Source organism: Seriola aureovittata, chromosome 4 (assembly GCF_021018895.1).
Source record: "Seriola aureovittata isolate HTS-2021-v1 ecotype China chromosome 4, ASM2101889v1, whole genome shotgun sequence".
Lineage (NCBI taxonomy): Eukaryota > Metazoa > Chordata > Actinopteri > Carangiformes > Carangidae > Seriola > Seriola aureovittata.
Window position 1 is genome coordinate 9,303,531 of NC_079367.1, and position 22,841 is coordinate 9,326,371.

Sequence of the window (22,841 nt, forward strand, 5' to 3'; positions counted from 1 at the left end):
ATGTTTGTTCTGGATATTGTGTCAGATTTTTGTGGTTTTTGATGGGTAGAGAAGCAGCATGTGCTTATTTTAGATGCGGCGCGGTGACATAATTAAGTTCTTGAGGTCTGACTTGTGAAAATGTTTCCTCCTAGCCAGACGAGTCTGGCACAAGCAATCTTTGTGTATTTCTTTTTTTTTTTTTTAGTATTTTAAGTGTAATTTCCACTGAACATATTAACACGTAACACATTTATTTGAGCAGTATTTTGGCTAATCTGTAAAGAGGAGCCAAATATGAAAAACATAAACAAATACCTCCAGAGTGTAATTTTTCTCACATGTGTTGGCTGGATAGTTATATTTTCCCCAGGATTAATTCCTACAGTAGATAGTCATTAAGCTTTGGGTAATCATATTGTATAAGTATTCCTTGTGGTCCAGAGCAAAGGTTTCCCTCTACTCATTTAATGTACATGTGCTTATTATGAAATGAATGTGGCAGTTAATTTTATGGTAATCAAAGCCCCATTTTCCCAAGGTTACTCATAAAGTCATGTCTTTGTACTTTTTTTTTTTTTTTTTGCATTAAACAGAGTTGAAGTTGCTATCAGGGGTATTGGGGTAATTGCCATTGTTCAGTAGAGTAATACCTGACCACAGGTGAGCCGATAATAGGGACAAAAGGCTATGTTCATTTTGTGTCCAAGTCAGCTCTTTTATGGAGTGGGTGGGATATCGCATGACTGATTTGACCATGAGCCTCTATGAAGAAGAAAGGTTCTCCACAACTTCCATTATGCCATTCCATAATTCATCAAACAGGCAGAATTTTTTCAAGCGGGGGATCCGTCATCAGCTTAGAGATTTTTATCGACAATAGGCTGCCTTGTAGTTCACTGATTGGTTCCCAGACGAGCCGAGCGGTGGATGAGAAACGAACATGAAACGCTGCGTTAGGATACCTGTCAAAACCGTCAGTTCCCCAAACCTTGTGTGCGTGGCCCTCCTTATGATGAATTAATGATTAATCAGGATTTTGAAAAACAAAAAAGTCTCAGTGAATGATGGAAGAATAATGAGATTGTCTTTGATCATGTAATGTTGGCTCTTGTCAGTAATTTGTGGTAAGTCATCTAAATTCAGCGACTGAAATTCACTGTAAGCTGCAAGTTTAAAATGAAACCAATGTGTTCCTCAAAATCTTTCCCTTCAACAAACCCACTAGTGAATCCGTCCTGATTCCAGGAAGATTTGAGTTACAGCTCTCCTGCTCTGCAGCATTCTCTCAGGCCGGCTCAGACATCTGATCCTCACAGTGGACAAACCATTATTATGTCCATGATTGGACTCCCTGTGTGGGAATACCCAGTGCTCTCCTCTCTGACTGTGTGAGCCTGATGCTGTGTGGCAGGTCCGGCACTCCACTGCCTAAACACATCTGTCATGTTTTGTCATAGTGACACAGCAACCAGCTGACTCCCACCTCTGTGGTAGGGTATACTATATCACGCTGCAGATATGTCTGTGTGCATGAAAACATCTGCAAATAAAAAAGAGAGAGACGGAGAGACAGAGGTGGGGTTGGAGTGGTATTGTAATTTGATATTGAGCACTATCAAGGCAGTGTTTGATTAGACAGCACAGCCTGCAGAAGGATTCTGGGATATGACTGAGCATGTGTACAAGCAGAAGAAAAAAAAAAAAACCCTACACAAACATACACTACCAAGCAAACACTTGCATAAATACACCCCCTTTCGAAAGCTGCACATGTACCCACAGCCTTAAAAGTTCAAGTCTCGGGCGTCCTGCTGGCCTAGAGGTCTGATACGTACCAAATGTAATACAGCTATACAGCTTCTTCAATCTGAATCTGAGCGGGGAGCTTTGTTCTCTTCCCATGTTTCCTGTCACTCTCCACTGTGCTGTCTAATAAAGGTATATCTCACGTTTGCTTCCATGAGACAAACCTACCACAACAATATCAGAAAATTTATGAGATATATGAAAATATCAGAAAAAGAAATCTTGCAGGTACTTCATAAGCCTTCTTACCCAATTGAACCTGCTCTTATTTAACACCCTGTGCAAAACTATTCTCTTTGATTCCCTCTTCTATGAACTTGCTCAGCCAGTATTGATATCAACAGGAATTGATCCGATCTAACCTAGAAATGTGAAACGCAGCATGTTGTGTTCTTCTGGGTCTGTGTTTACCCTTTAGCATCCACAGTCCAAAAATTGACTCACGGAATCGAGCGATAAACAAATGTCCAAGGAAAAAGCTTAAATTTTTATGTGTGAGTTGTTTTCACAAGATGATGAATTCTGTTGTTTTTGCTGTTGCCTTGTTATGATTATGATGATTACATAAGACTCATATTAGAGCACTGTCTGACATGGGAATGCACAATCAATAACTTATGTAAAGTAAATAATGTCGAAAATAACGACTTAGCTTTTCTGGCTCTCTGAACTTAAAAGTTCAAAATCCAGTTTTGTTTCTTTCTGTCTCAGTCTCACACACACACACACACACACACACACACACACACACACACACACACACACACACACACACACACACACACACATACAAAATGGGAATGGATGCGATGTAAAAACGTAACATGGTAAAGCTAGCTTAAAGGGAGCCATCCTGTTATGCAAGACTACTTCTTTGTGGTCAAGGTTCTCTGCTGGCTGTGCAGCTGGATTTTGATGGGCAGTTCCCCTACATGGATTATTTTAGCATGGATACAAATTGTATTGTGTCCCTATGGAGGCAAAAATAAAAAAAAAATGTTATTAGTAGCTCTTGAAATGAGCAACACACAGACGCACATCTCTTAGGACTGTGTGTGCCCACATGCTCCTTGAGCTATGCTAATTAACCCATCACAGTGAGGAGAACAGGGATGCTGATAAATGAAGATGTCGGACAGGACAGCATCCATGTACTAAGTGCAGGGATCACACTGGAGATCTCAGGGCTGAAATCTCAATAAGGTCTCAAATGAACATGTTTCTGTCTCACCACACCGGCTGTCTTTTGTCATTTGTGGCATGTCCCACAATCCACTACACAGAGTGTTTTTTAGTTGTGATTATGTGGTTGTGTTCACTTTTTCTAGTATCATTTAATGTATTTATTCATTGTATTTTTTATTTTACATGCTTGATTTTGAGTTTCGTGAGCTGGTGATTTGAGTACACATAACAATTTCACTCTCAAACAATATTAGTGAATAAATACAATATCTCATGTAGCATACAAGACTGCACTCTCATTGATGCATGCAATAAATCTGCATTTTGGAGAGACTGAGCTATTGTTTGTACAGACTGAAGCCCACAGGTACTGTGGCCCCCTGTGTTTTGATAGGGGACTTAAAATAACTCATTGTAGAGAGGAAGATTAGTGATTTCAGTGGCACTGTTCAAACCGCAGGAAACAATGTGCCCGAAGCCAAAGAAAACCTGCTGGCAAAGGCTCTTTTGATCATTGCAACATGCATGAGGTCATTTACTTATTGCTCAGTAGCTTGTGGGCTGTCCCTTTTAATGCTAGCCTCAGCCACAGGGGTTTCAGAGAAAATGCACATGGGTAGACTGTCACTGCTAAGCACTTACAGTGCAGAGACAACAAGCTAAGTTGAAACACTTGTTCCCAGTGGCCAGGCAGCGTGAGTGACAGGGATGGAGGAATGAAAGCCACTGTCACTCAAGATTTTCTTGCCTGTCATCAGAAATGCGGTGCCTGTCATCACATCGAGCAGACGTCGGGGCACAGGTGGAGCTAAAAGTGGGAGCAGCTATGGAGAGAGTTAACAGTGACTGACAGGGAGAACAGAGCAATTACAGTACCTGCAAAGGTTTTGAGTTCAGTCGAGGTGAGGGTAATTGAGGAGGTAATATGTATCAGTTCCTTTAAATCTTTCTGTTTCCTTCTCTGCGTGTTTTTGTCAGATATTCACAAACTACTGATAATGTGCCAGGTTCCTCATTTTAGGTAAAAGGGTTCGATTATACCTAACTATTACAAAACAGTGACTCTCAGTCTCTTTGCTCAGGTACCTTTTTATGAGAAGCACTGCCCAGCTAAATTTCTCAAAATTGCCTGACTTCTGACCAACCTGAAATCATATTCTCTGCTCATACGGCCCAGAATAAAGTCATTTAAATAGGATTATAGCTCAATTTTTTTTCACTACAGAGTTTTCCCTCCAAAAAAATGTCAAATAAGGAGCTGAAATTATTTGGTCACAGATATTATGCCATATGTGGGCTGTATATACAAATTATTGAGTGATTAAATTCAGGTAATTCCCGCACTGCTCCTTATTAAGCTAAAAGAATCAAAGGGTCATGTTCAGAGCAACGGCATCTCCAAGTGTTCGAGCTCTCTAAACAGTGGGAGACAAACATGGCTCCTCTCCAGGAACACAAGATGGCAGAGGCAGATGGCCTATTACATCCCATAATGCCTAATTGTAAATGATGAGGCAGGTGTCAAATTAGGCCTACCTACAAATGAATAGGAATTCACAACACAGTGGCCGAGGTGAATATATTCTGTAATCTGTAAGGGAAACTCAGATGGAAGGGATTACTGTGACTTTATACAAGAACAAGACATGTATAGACTGTTTCATGAAGTGACCCATTAGTGATAAAATATATAATATATATTTAATATAATAATATATTCAAATGCTGTCTCCAAATCCAATTACAGAGCGCGAGAAAGATGACAGGGTGCACATGCAGCAGTGTCGAGTTCACCGAGGTTCATTTCACTCAGACAGGAGAGGTTGCGGCAGGTGGCAGAAGTGTAAATATCACACCAATAGTTCTTCAGAGCAATCTTCAGAAAGTACTGACCTCTGCACAGACACTATGCAGGAAACGCTCTCAGTGGATGTTGAAATTCAAATCAAATCGGCAACAAGTGTGCGTCGAAGTTTAGCTTCTGCTTACTTTGGAGACCATAATACCTCTAAAATGTGTTTACTTACGGACTTGAATATATGTTTTTCAGCATTCGATGAATTATTTATCACCTTTGTTCAGCTGATTCAGGTGCCGTGTGTCCCTCTGTCTTTGAAAAGATGAAATTATGATGATTTAAAGTTTGTGTGTATATAATTTCCTGTGGGTCACACATGTCAGTCTGGTCAGTTCACTCATATTGTTCATTTTCATTTGTTCATTTGTAATTTTCTTAAAGAGCCCAATCCACCAATTTTACAAATTAAGACTAAAGTAAAGGTAAATTGTTACCTGTCATGGAGAGCACTGCTCACCCTGTGAAAACAGGGAATGTTGTTTGTGGCTCTGGGGGGAAGGTAACGGCTCTGATGACATCATCAAGGTCATTATCAGTTCAGCTAGAGACATAAATTCTGACATCTGACAAAACCTGCGTTATAAACTAGGGGTGTAGAGTTTGAAAGATTAGGACAGGGGAGGTCTAATGAAACACAGCATTGCATAGCATTATGGGAGCATTTTCAAAGCCTGTCTAATACTGGGGATTAAAGTCAGGATATCTCAGCTGCTGTTGCTCCAGTTTTGACCAGTATTTCTTTCATTTCTCTTGTGAAGGCCCCAATAAGTTGTGGACATGCAATAAGTAGTATATTTTATAGTAGTTATTTGTAAGTTTTGCTATTACTACATAGCCAACCTTAGCATTAAAAGCTTTTCTCTGTTCAGAATCAAACTTGTTTTATTTATTCACCAAAGCTCTCTCCGGTGGTGGAATGCTTCTATCACTTCTTTTCCTCTACTGAAGTTAGCGTGCTAACCAGCTAGCCCGGATCCAGCCGGCCTGTAACGTCATTTTATAATGCCATACAGAGTCACTGTAGCTTCCAGTGTGCCCAGAACAAGTAGCGTATTATAACCGCTTGTATTGTAAAGGCAACAATGGCTGAAGCTCTGAGCCAAGGTAAATAAGTAAACAGCTGTTTATGCTGACACTGGTGTGTAACAATAGCAAACTTAGAAATAATAAATAAATAAATAAATAAATAATAAATAATGTTTTTTTCAGAGGAAGTACAGAAAATATAGATACAATACTGTTATTGCATCAAAGATGCAAAATGTTGACTGAGGAGGAGAAAAGCTATCCATGCCAATAGTGTTTACACAAGTCTTTGAAATGAAACAAATGGCTATGTGAAAAGTGATTGGGCATCAATTAGCTGCTCAAGGTCACTGGTACAAGGCTTTAGAAGGGCACTTGATTGTCTCAGTCAGTTAAACAAGTCCGCATTGCTTTTTCCTCATCTCTCTATTTGCTCATCCCTCTCTCCTCACAGGTCACCGTGTCCCCATTCTCCTCCTCGTCCTCCCAAACCTGATTATTGCCTCTCCATCCAGACACAGTCACTTCTGTTAATTAGAACAAACCTTTTAGTCATTGAACATACATCTTCTCTTCTCAGACTGGCCAAGACCGGAGTAGTATGCCACAGACTGTCATTAATTTGAAGTGTCTACCCTTTCTGTCTTTTTTCCCCAACCCCTGCCACCTCTCTGTGGTGGCAGCACAGCTCCTGTCCAGAAGCGTCGAGCTGCTAAATGGCCACAACCAACCGTCCAGAACGACCCGGCAGTGAATATTAAAAATCCATCAGGCAGCAAATCAACAAGCCAGTACATGGCAAACACTATTATTTTCATATGGTGTTACTGTCACCCTTGGCCCCCCATTAACGCAGCGGTGTTATAAGGAAAGTGAATCAGTGCCATTATTGCGTCTGAGAACCAACAACCTATTAGGGACTTTTGACCTGCTGGTTCAAAACTCTATCACAGCCGTGTGACGATGACCATGGTGTGTGTGTGTGTGTGTGTGTGTGTGTGTGTGTGTGTGTGTGTGTGTGTGTGTGTGTGTGTCTGTGTGTGTGTGTGTGTGTGTGTGTGTGTGTGTTGTGTGTGTGTGTGTGTGTGTGTGTGTGTGTGTGTGTGTGTGTGTGTGTGTGTGTGTGTGTGTGTGTGTCTGTGTGTGTGTGTGTGTGTGTGTGTGTGTGTGTGTCTGTGTGTGTGTGTGTTCAGAAGGAACTTCAGAAGGACACCCACAGCTGAAGGAAAAAAAAAAGAAAAAAAAAAAAACACAGGAATTCTGAGAGCTTTGGACAAAGAATAGATGTTGATTGCTTGCACTCATAGCCAAAGGTTGTCCCTATAAAAGCTTGCCCTTTCCTGAGCAGCCTGGCCCCTGTCTCTTACGAGCACGCTCAAATGCTTTTAACGATGCTCTCTACCATCTTTGTTCTCAGCATTCGCCCCGGGAAGACACTATTCCATTACCCCCCCTACTACCCCCCCACCCCCACCCCCCCACCCCTTGGAGGAACACACAAACTCATTTGATGAACCTGTACAGCATGTAGAGATGTGCAGCCCTGGGGTGCTGGGCGGGGTTATACAGGTGAAGCGCTGGGAGTTTAGGTTGTATAGTACAACATAGTGTACAGGACAGAAACTGAAATAGAATCAAAACTCTTGCTGTTTGATGACCCCTGTGTCAGAACGCACTGCTGGAGACTTTGGAAAGGCATACATGGAGCAACGGAGAGGCAACGGTAGTGATAGATCAAGGACATGTTTACACTCACATTATGCTGCAGTTGTAAGGCTCTGCTCTGTGATACTGTGTATTTGCTGACCAAGACGAAGAGGAAAGGGGCTGTGCGGATGATGGTTGTGCAAGTTTACAGCTTCTCTTCAAAAGGCTGTTTCAGGCAGCGGGGAGGGTGGGGGGGCGGCTGTGGGAATCAGTCTTGTTTATTTTATTACGCATATGTGATCACATTGGGTTTTAATATAAAACGACTACCTATTAAGCTGCAAAGAACTAGTCCTTTTTATTATTATCATTATTTCCAAAGTAACACATCTTTGATCATCTTTTGCTTGGCAAGGACATTTGCAGTGGGAACAACTTGATTCATTGTGACACCTTTAAAATTTATTCAAATGGAAACTAAATGAACAGGGCTTGTTCTTGAATGAAAATGAAAAAAAAAAAAAAAAAAAACTCATCAGGTGTTAACATAGGTCTTGTGAGACAACTTCTACCACTGCCGCTCCCTGTGTTCTTTGTTTAGGCTGGTGATGTATTGCGTCTCTCCAGGATTTCTCTCCACTGTTTGGTTAATATGGGCTTCAGTAAGTTGCCAGTGTACTCTCATTACCATGCACAACAAATAAACAGCAAATCCCTAGACAGCTAGCCTTGGGCAAAGGACTCCGTCCCCCCTGACTCACTCCACATGGGCAGCTGAGTGTCCCACATTGCCTGCCCACTCCACAGCATATGGAAGCAAATATCTGCCAATGGTGCAAATGGTGGTTTAGATCCATCTGAGCCCAACTGTCACAGGGTGGCACCTGGGGCATGAGTCTCCTCAAACTAAACTCTGTTACAATCAGGCCACGGGTGCGGTGAAGAGAAACTGCTGCAATATAAGCTTTCCCCTCCCTGCAGCCAGCTTAATAAGCATTTCATCTCTCCCGGTCTCCAAAACCATTTGCACAGACATCTATAAAAAAGTGAAATGATAACCTTGAATTGTGTGTAAATGCTGGTTTTATTGTTGATATATACTTCTAAGTCTCATAGAGGGGGCTAAATTGGATTTTGAAATTATTACTGTATATGTTTTTTGACACGGCATTCTTTTTTTTCTTTTTTCTTATGCAAATAAATGAACACCGGCTGCTGTCTCTAATGCTCCTTCGCTCCCTGCCACAGGGCAGACATTAGTGTCACACTCTCTTCAATAGAGACGTGTCATAAAAGACACATCAATAACCAGAGACGTCTCAATGTTCTCCATTATTATTATTCTTTAATGCTAGCAGAGGCATGATTTAATGTCTTGCACATTTTTCTCCTGTCTGCCGTTGCTTATCTGTGGAGTTTCATTAGCATACAAAGCCCTGTTTTAGTGGTAGGGGGTTTGTGGTAGATAGCAGCCAGCCAGTTAGCTCATCTTACTAACCCCCTTTGTGTGTGTTTCTTGCTGCCAGGGCTAAAGATGATGGTTTTGTGGCACGTTTGGGAGGCTCTATCACATTAATCCTTCCCACACACCGCTCTAAAGCCAGCAGCACACAATCCTGCTGCAGATTTGCTCAGATGGCCTCAGATAGTATAAGCAAGAGGGTCGGAGACAAACAGCATCTGGCAAGGGAAGAAAGAAGTTGGGCAAAGGTAAAAAGTCATTCAGGCATCTGTGCTTACTCAGCTGAGTTTGTGTGTATGTGAGAGAGAGAGAGAGAGAGAGAGAAAGAGAGACACAGCAAGAATATAGACTCTGCTTAGATGGGCGGTTTTATTTTTGGGAAATCATTCCACGCCTTTCAGAACAGGACTCATAAGGCATCTCCTCCTATTCCATCTGGGAAATGGTTCTGGCACTTTTTGTATGCCACGCCTGTCATACATTTGGGGGCTGCAGTGTAAACTTGCTGCCAGGCTTGGCCTGAAAAACGCATCTCTATGCAGGGAGCTGCTGCCTTCAGCAGCATGGTTGTTGTCCGCCCTCATCCTTCCAAGTATCTCCAGCATCTTCAAGCCCTTCCAGCTTTCTGTTACCTAAATGGGAAGCATCTGCAATGTCAGGGGGAGACAACAAGCTATTCATTTTCCCTCAGACTCGCCTCCCTAACCGTGACGAGTTCTTTCACACACTTACAGGAACAAGACAGCACGCAACATACACACACAAAATTATGAGGGACCAAAAAAAATATGGCACAATTTCTCAACTTCAGACTGGAGGCTCTCCAAAGTACAGAGGAAAATTTAATTTATCATGAATAACTCTGACGTAATTTATTTTTCTCACCTCTCCTGTTCAGTGGATCTGCCCTTGTGCCAGTGGGTAAACTCAAGCCAATAAGCTGAACTATTTTAAGGATACTGTTTAACATACACCACATGTACACTTTCCCATGTGAGACGGCTGCGTCAGTGATGTGCCATCACTATAGGAGTGAGCTGGTGTCACTGTAATTTTCCCATGCAGCACCTGGTATGATACTAGCATACACTCAAAATGTCAGCTTGCACCAGGTGCTGTAATGGCAAGAGGAGGCGTGCACGTTATGTGTGTAAAGGTGGGTATTGTAGATGTTGCAGAAGTTGCAGTGGGAATAAAACTGCATTCATTATGATGTGTTACCTAGCTCAGAGGAAGAAGCTATATGAGGTGTATAATGACATTTTGCGCTAGCACAGAACTCTGGGAATTTATCTAATTACCAAGCAAATCATCAAGGAGGCTGTGGGCTGCGTCAGAAAGCATCGGCAAAAAACAGTAAAAAGAAGACAGAGGTCACATAAAAACGCAAGAATGTTCCAAGTTGCGTGCAATATCTGCCCGCATCAACGCTGAATGTTTATGTCAGGGCTGTACATTTCCACACGACTCACACCCAAACAACACTCACACAAAAGGTCCCCCTTGGCTAACGCAGCTGTTGGCTTTAATAACTTGCATTAGAGTAAGCACATCCCTAGAGGGTAGTGCTCCAAGATGAAGTCTAACGCTTCCATCTCCCTAGGTCACAGCACCCTATCCTTCACACTGGCAAGCCAGCGCTTGGACATGGAGTAAATCTAGGGCACTGTGTGCTCATGTTTGATTTTATCACAGTTGTGTAAATTTCCTTCAACACTGTAAAGTTATGCCTTAGCTGGCTCAGGGCGCGAGGTGAGTGTGCAGAAATATTTGCTGCATGGAGTGTGTGTGTGTGTGTGTGTGTGTGTGTGTGTGTGTGTGTGTGTGTGTGTGTGTGCGTGTGCGTGCGTGCGTGCGTGCATATGTGTGTGTGTGTGTGTGTGTGTTCTTGATCTTCGCAGGAAATCTGACAGGCCAGAGTGCCTGCGGATTAGAGAGGCCTCTGTTTGGGTGGCTGCATAATTAGGACAACTCTGTTGACAGTGCTGCAAAGTGGCCTGCTTTTTTAACACTGCAATTTTTCCCCTTCTCTGTTGTGTCCCTCCACTTTATAGGTCTCTCAATGTTCAGCTCGGCCTTGAAAGAAAACCATACCTACTGTAAATGAACACATTCAGGGAGTTGGCGGTAGCTGGGACGTGGTAAAGACGAGTCCAGTGTAAGTGCAGCAAAGAGGCTGGACTTTTGAAAATGAATTTAATGAGCTCTATTGTTATATTAAGCAGCAGAGAGGCGGTGTGGTTGAGGAGTACTGGGTTTACAGTAAGTTCTGACTCCATGTTGTTTCCCTTCAGTGTGCAGGTTTTCTCCCCACAGTCCAGACTCATGGGGTCAGATCAACCGGAAACTTTAAATTGTTGTATAGTTGTGCACATTTGTTAGTTTACGTTTTAGCCCTTCAGACTGACACGCTATCCAGAGTGTTTCCCCCGCCTTTCACCTCCAGTAATGCATGCTGAGATGGGCTTTACCTCCCCGTGACCTTCAGTGGCAATAAGCAGGTAGAAAATAGATGTTTGGATGGATTCCTGGATTTATGGCCGCAAGGTTAAAAGCATTACCTGTGTAGATGGACTGAGGAAGAAATATAGGGAGTGATATTTCTTTTTTCTGCAATTTATGAAAGTTTTTTAAGTAAAAAATAAGTAAGTGAAGAATTAAAAATACACCCAGCAGGTAGCCCACATTTTCATTTCCCCCATCTGAGTCACTCATTTGCTTTGATCAAATTCGCTAAAGATGTTATTGTTTGCCTTTACTAGTAGTATGCCTGTTTTTCCTCTATCCTTCTGACCTACCCCCCTTTTTTTCTTGCTTCTTGTTTCATCTGTTTGAGCTTTTTGAGGCCCTCAGAAGAGAGAAGAGATTGTGACAGTTCCACAGGGAACAGTTGTCATACTTACTGTAAACTACAACAACATGTCTAATTGAGCCACGCAGCTCAGTGCCATCCTCGTGCCAAAACCAGTCAGGAACTGCTCAGTTGAACTGTGACTGGAGACTCTGTCTGTGTGTCTGTCTCTGCATGTTGAACATGCTGTGAGTTTGTGTGAGTGTGTGTGTGTGTGTGTGTGTGTGTGTGTGGGTGGGGGGGTGGGGTGGGGTGCTGGCTAAAATGAGGGATCCTTGCTGTCTGTGGGCATGTCGTGCACCAGGTAATAGCTGACATTTCTTCATTTGTGAACTTAATTGCTGATTTACACTGTCTCTAATGGCATGTGAAGTCAGATCCAGACTCTGTAATGGGCAAGGGAATCTAGCCAGAGGTGTCCAAACGGTTCACTCCTCCTCTCTGTCTCTCCTCCCCTCTTTCTCCCTCTCTGTCTCTTCCACTCTTCTGTGGCTGGCTGACATCTTCTCTGCATCCTTTATTTATGCACTCTTTCATCAGTATGGTGTTCTCCTGGCAAAGTACCAAGTCAAATTGTCACTTAAGATCAGAGATGAATTTATCTCTCTCTCACTCACTTTTTTTTTTTTCTTTTGCTGTCTTCCCATCTCTCCAATCCCTTCATGGGATGACTTGTGCAGTCCCTGCATGCAGAGGCTAACAAACGCTTTAGAGATCAGTTGACTGGAAAGAATGGAAAGCAGGCTGGCAGAAAGCGAGTCAATGGCTCGGCTTAAACTGACACTAAGCAGAATCACATTGTACGCAATTTTTCCCTTGCATTTAGTGAGGATTATGAATTTTCTGAAATAGGACACAATATGTTTTGTTTATGATTAGGGATGCAAATTTTGCACTCAAAATGAATATTTTCTGTATGAAATGCACCCCAATCAGTAACATAATAATAAGTTACAGCATTATTGCCTGTTACCATTTTCCTATTTTATGTGGTTATGAGGTGGAGACAAAGAGATGGAGGGAGAGATCAACCATTTATTACAGCATAAGGCCCAAGTCATTTCCTGGAAATGAATACACGCTGGGGTGTGATATATGGGATCCCCTCTTCCATGTAACAGCAATCTAAGTGTCCTTTATGATTTCATTCAAAATCCCTCGTCCTTGTGTGGTGCAACTAAACACATTAAGGCAAAAATGACGGATGGCCCCTATGAGTGTAAGGAAAGCGGGTGGAGGATACAATATGTATTCTCCACCTGCAGGGGTGGGGGATGGGAGAGTTCCTATTAATTATAGTGAAAGGAATTTGCCCCATTGCATATTGTTCAGGTCCACTGGATGCCATAGTTGTGTGTGTGTGTGTGTGTGTGTGTGTGTGTGTGTGTGTGTGTGTGTGCGTGCGTGCGTGCGTGCGTGCGTGCGTGCGTGCGTGCGTGCGTGCGTGCGTGCGTGCGTGCGTGTGTGTGCGCGCGTGTGCGCGCGTGTGTGTGTGTGTGTGTGTTGTGTGTGTGTGTGTGTGTGTGTGTGTGTGTGTGTGTGTGTGTGTGTGTGATGGCTCAAATGTCCCACTGTGGCATGCCAGTGTTGCACTAAACGGAGCTGACTTTAATGGCTGCCTTAATGAAATGCCTGAGCCCTAATTAAGCCCTCTCCACATTGTTGGGGACAAGCTAGATTCAGTCACTCTCTCACTCCGAGTTCCCTAAAGGCCTGTTCCTCCTCTTCCTCCAGGACGTGTTGCCTTGACATCTAAAAGCTTCCTTCTAATGGCTAAATTGTTCCTGGCATGTATGTTTGTCTGTGCCAACATATGCTCGAGCAACAGAGCTTTGATAGCACAAAATCTACTGTCAGCTTCTTTCTTCTGGCAGCACATGAGCACTGAACCAGTGCACATTTCATTTATTTATTTTTTTTTCTTTTTTGCTCATCAGGGACCTTTCTAAATGGAGAATATCATTGATTAGAGAAATATTAGACTTGGTATTTCCTAATTGTCTTTGCTACACTCGCTCAGAAATAACTCCTTTGTAAAACAGCAGGCTGAGAATCTTGTTTGTGAGTTGATAATTCGCAACACATCTGTCACTGCCTCACGCGTTCAACCTTTTAATAAGGGAATGACTTTCCTAAAGACAGCATCATGAGTATGAGAAGCATGTCGAGTGAGCTGACCTTCTGGATGTTCTTTACCAATGTGACACGTCGTGGTGACATCCAGACAAAGTGACTCTTTGAGATATTAAAGGTTTTGGTCATGCGCACACCTAGCAGTGATTGATGCCACAGTCACAGCTAAGCCATTTTTTTTCACCTTCCTCACAGACATACAGGAAAACAATCATTCTCCATCTTTCACAAACACACACTATACACCTACAGCATGGCGGCATAATTAATTGCCAGAATACCTTAATGAATGTTTTGCTCTTGTCAGGATCAGATCATAAGTAAATATAAAATTGTGTGATAAACATCCTCTGTTTGATTTTTTTTCTGTGTAATTGGCAGCTTTGACCTTCAGCTGCGTTGAAGTGCAAAGCAAACATTTGATAAAATCAGTTCACATATCTCAACAGCACTGTTTCGTCTCTTCTCCCCTCTATTTCATTTGGTTTGCTTTAATCATGTTTCTCTGCTAGCTGTCACAAATAAATAATGAGTAGACTAAAGATGTCTTTGATTTGCAGGGCCTTAGCTGGGTCAAAGCTCAATTGGCGCGGACAAGAAAAAAAAAAGCATCCCGTTTGCTGAAGGCTCATTAGCTCTTTGCAGCGTGAAGCCAGGGTCACTGGATGATAGTGAGTCCTTTTATTGAAAACCTCTTGATCCTGGAGATCGCGAATATATGCTCCATCGTGATGGAAACAGAGAGAGGGAACAGTTTCTCCAGATGACAAATTATATGCTTTAGGTTTGGAGAAAGAGAGAGACAGAGGGCGGATAGAGACAGACAGAGGAGAGAGAGAGAGAAAGAGGGAGAGGGAGAGGACATAATATATATCTATGTGCCTCCAAAGCCTGCAGATGAAAAGTCACATCATGTCAGACCCAGTTTTGATGCATGCTGCCCACAGATGAGGCAGCAGGCAGATATACTGTGGGTAAGAAGGCTACTCGATCAACACTTCTGGAGGGATATCAACATCAGTGTTTGATAGTGTCCCATACAGATGAAAAATGCAAATAAATCATTCCTATCTCTCAGAGCCAACTGTGAGAATGAATACAAAGAGCCATTAGCATAGCAGAAGTACAAAATACGTCCTTGCTGTGCTGGATAACTTTTGTAAACCGCACATCTGCCCCTCCTGTTTGTACCCATTCTCTGTGCTCTGTTTTAAATTGCAGATAGAATCATATACTGATTGAGTTAGTGTTGGTTACTCTCAGAATCACTGGCTTCCAGCAACAGTGCTTCCCTGGACACCCCATGCTAATCTGATTCTTACGTGCACTCAACTGATTTCCACTTCTCAAGGTTTGTTTCTGTCTGCCCTGGCTGCACAATAAACAAACTCAAAATCTGTGCACACGCAAATACATACATACGCTGTGTGTGTTTCTGTGTGTCCACATGCATGCATATAACATAAGCTTATAGGATTACTACTGATCAGTGAATACATCTGCAACAGGCTCGATCTTGGCACCATGGGAACATTTGGTGCATCATTAGGCACATCATTCCAACAGGTGTAGGAGAAACCATGCTGTGGCAGCGCAAAAGAAAACACATTGTCATGCAATAAGCCAGTGATTTCCCTGTTTTCAGGCAGAACATATGCCGCGCTAGCATGTGTCTGGGTAGTCAAGAGGATGGATTCTCATGGGCACAAATGTTTTCTATAAACCCAGGGTTGTTTTCAATTGAAGTGGAACTTAGTTGAGGTCGGCTTCTATAAATAATGCTCTTTTTAATACAGTGTCTTTTCACAAGTTATCATCCTCTCTACAGAGCTGTTTTCCACTTGCCTCCACCCCCATTATTCTGGCATATCCCAGCCCTCTCATCCCTCTCCCTGCCCGTTCTCTGCGTGACGACTTCATTACCTCCGAGATGCAGGGATACCAGCGATAATTATTCATAAAAAATATGCACCTGCAAATTAATGGAGAGGCGTTGTGCACTATCCCGGTGATGTATTTGAAGGTATTTTTAACACGGGCAAGGCTGGTGCACAGGTTAGGACCTGCAACTTATTATTCATATTCAACACTATTTCAGCCAAGGTTAAATGTGGGTGTTAATGAACAAAGTAGTAATAATGGTGTCACTACAAGGAGTCTGTGTTAATGCGTGCTGCTCATTTCAGTCAGATTCCTCACTTACATACAGCACTCAAGCATTTTCCTATCAGGGAAACACTTTACTGGGACAATTTACAATCCAGTAGCAAATTGCCCAGTGCTTAGAACTAACAAAAATGGTTTTGGACAACTGTAGCTAGGAATATGTTGTATTGCATTGTGTATGACACTGAATGTAGAATGTATGTGTGTCTTTACAGTCTGTGGTCGAGCACAGGGTTTTTTTTATTTTATTTTATTTGGGAACAGTTATGACAACTAGTGTCAACCTCTATGGAATTAGCTGTTTATATTCAGACATCTGTGGGGTGCATATGGCAGCAGGTGGGGGAAAAAAGCTGTGAAAAGGTAGGGCTACAGATAGAGAGGCAGAGAGGCATCAGAGTCAGAAAAAGCTCAAGACAGAAGGTTCAGGTTGTGACATGTTAATTGAACTTCTGCAGCCAGGTGCAGGAGAGAGTTCTCCTCCTGTAAGGTCGAAAACTGCCTGGGAGCCATAGCTCCACTCCTCTTCATTCACACCTGAAGGGTAGAACTGACACAAACAAACCCATACACATACCACACACACACACACACACACACACACACAACACACACACACACACACACACACCAGCACTGCCTGCAGTAGCATAACAGAATCTGATGTTTATCATCCCAAAGGGCATCACGTCACATCGCCAGTCCAACTCACTCCAACTGATTGCAACAAACTCGCTTACTGAGATGTAGCCTCACCTTCACATGCCACCATCCATTTATAGCCCTTTTCGAGCAGCAGGTGAGGTACTTGTGTACTTTTCCAGGCATCAGTGTAGTTTAAAGTTTACAGATTAAAATTCATGCTCTCCAAAAAGTCTACCTTTTCATGGTGGTACTTTCTGATTGGCAAAGAAATTTCAGGATGGAGATTCTAGTTGATGTCTGTGAATCTGGCCGCAGCTTTGAGATTTAAGGGGACAGACAGAGTTGTTTTAGCTCTAGTGGTCGATATTACCAATGTGCACTCACCTTAGGTAAAATTTCAAATGATTGCATACACAGTGTACAAGCCTCTGGGCTGTGCAAATACTGTAAGGCATTGCCACAGAGATGCTGCAAGGCAACAGGAGAGAAGTCACACTGTGGGGACTACCTTACTAAAGGTCAGACTGTCAGTGCGGGGCAGCCACTCTAATCTCCCCCGACCTGACCTTCAGTAGCGCAACATTAGCTCCATTAGTGTCCAAAAACGCAGCACGCCATTTCTATATGCAGACACATTTGTATTTATATGCGGCTGTCCGTGCGTACACCTGATAGTGTTCATGTACTTGTGTGTGTCTGTGTGAGAGCCTTGCAGAATTTTCCAGCTTGCAACTGGCATCAGGCCCAGCAGCGGGACAAAAGCTCTGACAACCTCGGCAATGGCAGCCAAGGGTAATAGCCAAAGGTAACTCCACGAGTGTTGGAGTCACGGAGGCAGTTCAGAGACCAGGCAGAAAGCAAGTGCAGAAGAGCCTGTAAGTGCCCAGTATAAACTGCATAGGACCATGGCTGCTTCGTGTTGAGGAGGCCTCTAATTGGTTTAGAACCCATGTCATCACCACTTAGAGCAGTTTAAGATTTGCCTCCACAACCCAACAGCCACACACACTAAGTGGAGATGTGATGAGCACCGACCCTGGATCATGAACAGGTTTAAATGGAAGATCGTTTTGATATAATGAGGTATCGCTCGTCTCTGGAGAGAACTCAACAGTAGATGGCACAGTTTTTATGTCTGCTTTTCACGCCTGGCATTCTGGCCGTAACGGTCTATATTCCCATTGAGCTCTCATTAAGGCAAACGCTGTCCAGGATGTTTCCCCCACTCTAAAACCTGTAGTGGTCATTCAGTTTTCTTTCTCTCTCTCTTTTGTAGTAGAGCTAAAATTGTGAAGCATTGACAGTAAACTGACTTTTTCTTTTAATTTTAAAATTTTAATGAGATACAGATTGTGAAGGGAAGTATTCAGTGACACACTTGATCGTCCCTTGTTGAGCCAGTGGAGATCACTTGGGGATGTCTGACCACTCTCAAACAGCTCAGCCTCCTTTGTAAACACTTCACGGTGGGAGCAACCCTGTAGTAAAATCGACACCCAACTGAGGTAATAGTGTGGAGGAGGCAAAGTTACGAGGGTGCCTTGTTGATTGTTTCTTCTTCTTTTTTTCTGTGTGCACAGAAAAATGGAAATTGTCAAGAGCAAAGCTGATATCAGATTAGAGAAATGAGAGCGCGGAGGTGGAGACGTTGCTGGGTGAATGGGTGTGTGGGTTGGGGAGGTGTGGGGGGGTTGGAGGTAGCGATGGGAGGAGCGTGGGGGTTCAGTGCTCTTCCTCTATTGGGAGCTGAATTATGGCCCCGGGCAATGCTGTCAGCAAAAGAAAGTTCAAGAGGTGTGGAAAAAAGGAGAGGAGTAGTCTTGGAAAAAAAAAAGACTTCACAGTCTAGTAACCAGGATGCTGAGCTAGATGTGGCGAAGTGCCCCAGGGGAGGCCAGAAGCGCTGAGAGACAGTAACCTGAGATGAGAGGTACCTGAGCCACAGCATCAAACCACTCCTGTGATCCACTGAAGACCACTCTCTCTGTGTTCACTCACTGAATCGCCAACAATGGCTAACAGGAGCAATCGTTACCGTCTGGTCAGGCTGGTCTCGCTAGTCCTGACAGACAGCAGTCAAGCAGAGTGAATTTAGGTTTACAAGTGTGTCTTTCTTTGCTGCACTTCTTTATCAGAAGTGCTTTTGGGATGAAAACATCCTCGCTGCTTTTGAAAATGCGTTACATTTTGATTTATGGATGTATACCATCTGTTGAAAGCAGACAGTATATGTTTACTGACTAAGGTGATTGACCCTCCACGTCCTCTCTTGAGTAAGATGTGTTTATTTCTATTGAAGTCATTTCATAAACAGTTCTTTAGATATATGAATATTACATGACTCCAAAGAGAAAATGCTAAAAGTAAAAGGAGCATTTTCAATTAGTTTTTAGGCTTTTTGCCCACAGAGTTTCTGGCAAACCTTTTTTCTATCATTACCCTCCCATTTATATTACTGCCTTAAGTCCCCTAAATCCTATGACTGCTGCATCTCGCACAGCTGTGCACTTTTATGGCATTTTGCTAATGTACTGTAAATGACATAAAATATGACAAGCTTAGTTTTCTGCCAGCTCTTACTTTTATATCATTTTTTACACCATTTTGAATTCCCATTTATTTATTTGAAGGCAGATGTAATTTTATGTCCTTGCCATGGCTGTAAAGTGCTACTTTGATATGCAAATGAAGCTTTGATTGAGAGATTTTCATAAAAAATGGGTGTTTTGTGCGAGGTGGCAGTGAGAAAGCAACTCCAATGGGAGATGTTTTGTGGTCCCATTTGGGACAGGGTGATGTATCACTGGAGAACCATAGAGACTGGCAGAGGACGTTCTAGGACAGACGGTTGAGCTCCTAACTCCAGTTCCCTCCACAACGAGAAGACAGTTATCTTGTCTGGTGTTCTCACTGTAAACCACACCTCTTATAAAAGCTCCCCTTCCAAACACACTACAGCTCTCCGACCTTTTTCACCACTTTAAAGACATCGCCTACAGCTTTCTGGAAATAATGTTTTTTGTCCATTTAAGGGCAGATTTCAAAGAAAAGCTTTGGTAATCCAAATGAAATTACAGGATAGAGTGTCTGCTTATTGCCTTATATGCACTTAAAGGTAGAGTGTATACTTGAAAGGTAATGGCTTTCTGCAGTCAAGTATTATGGTGGCTCCCACACTGAAATGGATCTCTTTACTCCTGTCTTGGCAGAGTCCTCTTAGTAAAGGTGTGGCATAATGTAGTTCCGACTCAGGCCTCTTATCTCATGTCAGTGGTATCCTGCACACCTTGATAAAACCTCCTTTCCTCCCTTGTCTTGTAAAAACATTCCACTCTGTCTGACAGGTACTGTAGCTAGCAGGAGCCTGCCTCTCATCTCTCTCTCTCTCTCTCTCTCTCTCTCTCTCTCTCTCTCTCTCTCTCTCTCTCTCTCTCTCTCTCTCTCTCTCTCTCACACACACACACACACACACACACACACACACACACACACACACACACACACACACACACACACACACACACACACACAAGCAAGTCTTTCTCCATTTTTTCCAAAAAGCTTTTTCCACTAATGTAACAGATAGCGCTCACAGCGATGGACATGCATTTGAATAAATCCAAAGTGTATTACACTCATCCTCATCACCTGTGTTTATGTTTTCAGCGGCTGACACCTTACAACCTGCTAACCAGACAGGGGTTAAGTTAAATATGCTCTAATGGAACAACAGAAGCTGTTATTAAAGCCGTGTTATTGGGCAGAGGTGGTGACACTTATCTATCAAAAAATGGATTACTGTCTGTACAGTTGTTTGAACAAGGTAAGCATGGCACAAGTATAAAGAAACTACAGTTACTGGCTTATGGTTGTATGCCTCCGCCAACCAGTCAAGTTGTAGACAACATGGTCATGATGTCCCTTCTGTTCCTGAGTTACAGTGTTGAATAACGACCAGAAGTGTTTTGGCTGAATATTATGATGTCACAGTAATTTTGACCTTTGACCATTTGGATATATGTCATCATAAAATATAATCAGTTCATCCTCGAGTCCAAGTGAATTTTGTACCAAACTTGTAGGAATTCCTTCAAGGCGTTCCTGAGATATCGTGTGCATGATAATGAGATGGACGGACAACCTGAAACATGGTGCTGCTGGCTGTCGATGGCATGGAGGCGTAAAAATATGGATGTTAAGATTTCTGCCTTTGAGATACCGCTCTTTTAAAGTGACACAAAAGATCAGTAGCCGTTCCTTGAGCTTTATCTCACTAAGGTGTCTTAAGTGGTGCTCTGGCATTTGTGACACATTTTATATTTTATTTTATTTTATTGTGACAGATTTGTTAAGAGTTTGAATAAGTGTGGTAGCGCAGCTGTGGCTGTGAACCCGGCCTAAAGAAATGCTGCTAAGCCATTCCCTCTCACTGTCTGTGCACAGAGGCAGACATTCTAGGGCTCCACATTGACCCTGTTTTAATACTACATCTACAAGGTAAAAGAAGTTAAGAGATCAGACAACCTAAGACGATAATTGGCACTTATACGACACTCACACGGACACACAAATAGGAATGCATAGTCAAAAAAGCCGTATAATTTCCAATTCTAGAGCAACACAAAATTGCAATTACAGCTGACTTGACAATCGACGATGCAGGGATCATTATTGCAACATTTATGAGCATTTATGGTAAAGGCAGAATGCCTGCGTTGGCTGTAATGGCCATGGCTGAGCCACTGACGTGGTGATTTAACCTGGCATTTTGGCTGTGGCAAGCCGCTCCTCCAAATCAAGGCTAAGTGGCGGATTCATCAGTGCCCTGTCGAGATGAAACACTCGCCCAGCGGTGACACAGAGATGAGGCCCTGATTGGGACAAATACGTCTCCCTCTGGTGTCAGCTCTCATTCACCGGTCTGAGCGCCGGCTGAAAGAAAGACAAATGTTTTGATTAGGGGTCTCTTTCAATGTCACAGCAGCCAGCGAAGAAGAATGAGATGAGGCTGTCTCCAAGGGAAGCAAATAGTTGACGACGATGAGAGGAAAATGGATGTCTCCGCTGTCTAGAGGATGTCGAATGGGGATTTTATGAGTCAGAGGAAGCTCAGTGAGGGCATCTCTTTTAATGAGGCCACATTCCTTTTTCCAGAAGACCATTTCAATTTCTGCTTGGTGATTGTTAAAACAACGTTTGCGAAAATTTCCTGTTCAGTTACCATTAAGCAGTGTGTGACTTTCTGTCACTGACACATTGTCTATTGACATTTCTCATTGCAGATAAGTATGAGGCCATTAATCAGTGGAAGTATAAATATCTATCAGTCTGTCAATGGCTATAGAAAAAAACATAAATAAGTTAAAGGAAGCCTGCTGAGCTTACAGTTTTTCCCCAAATCTCACACTCCACACCGTCTCCTTGCTCACCCTGCCAGCGATGACACAGACTTAACACGCTGTCTCATGTAGCCGAACATTTCCTCATAAAAAAACAGAATGGTGATGCCTGTGCTCTGCAGCTTACAGTGAATACAGTCAGTGGAAAAATATACACCATGGCTTTGAAAGACAAATCTTGACAGACATGATGTGCATTTCAGTGGGATCCTGAAAACAGTAAACAGCTCAAAGCGCCGTCACTGTTGCACTGTGAGAACCTCAGCTCGGACAAAACAGTTTTGAGAGAGTGGCTTATTTATGGAGCATCCACCCGCCCTCCCCACCTGTCAGACATTTGTTCGCCTTTTTGTGGGTTCTCTACTGTAAGGATTTCTGTAAAAAATGTTCTAATGTAGGCTAGATATGGTCATGAAAAATTGCAGTACGTTTATTAACAATAAGGTGGTGAAATAAGGTCACACGGAAAGGGAATGTCTTCATTAACAATGAACATGCGAAAACATATTATCCTAGAGTTGGCTTTTTATCCCAAATGGCAACAAATCTGAATTTAATAAACACCTCTACATATTTTTTTTTTTCAAAAGCATGACAACTTGTAAGCAACTCCTTTCCTTTTATTAAAACCTTTATGTGAAGTGGACACCTTTCCTAAACCGCCTCGACACTCAGATACAT

At 42.7% G+C, this 22,841-nt stretch overlaps 1 protein-coding gene across 11 annotated transcripts in view; it reads left to right on the forward strand.

Moving 5' to 3' along the window:
- The window catches only part of kirrel3b (kirre like nephrin family adhesion molecule 3b), a 163,073-nt gene that overhangs the window by 65,782 nt on the left and 74,450 nt on the right, over positions 1 to 22,841 (forward strand). The window contains exon 1 of one of the 11 annotated variants that reach the window (XM_056373802.1): positions 9,092 to 9,214. The exons of the other annotated variants lie outside the window; for them this stretch is intronic. The gene's annotated coding sequence lies outside the window, so the exon portion shown is untranslated. Of the gene's footprint in view, positions 1 to 9,091; positions 9,215 to 22,841 lie in introns of those variants that run through there. 11 annotated transcript variants of the gene reach the window in all.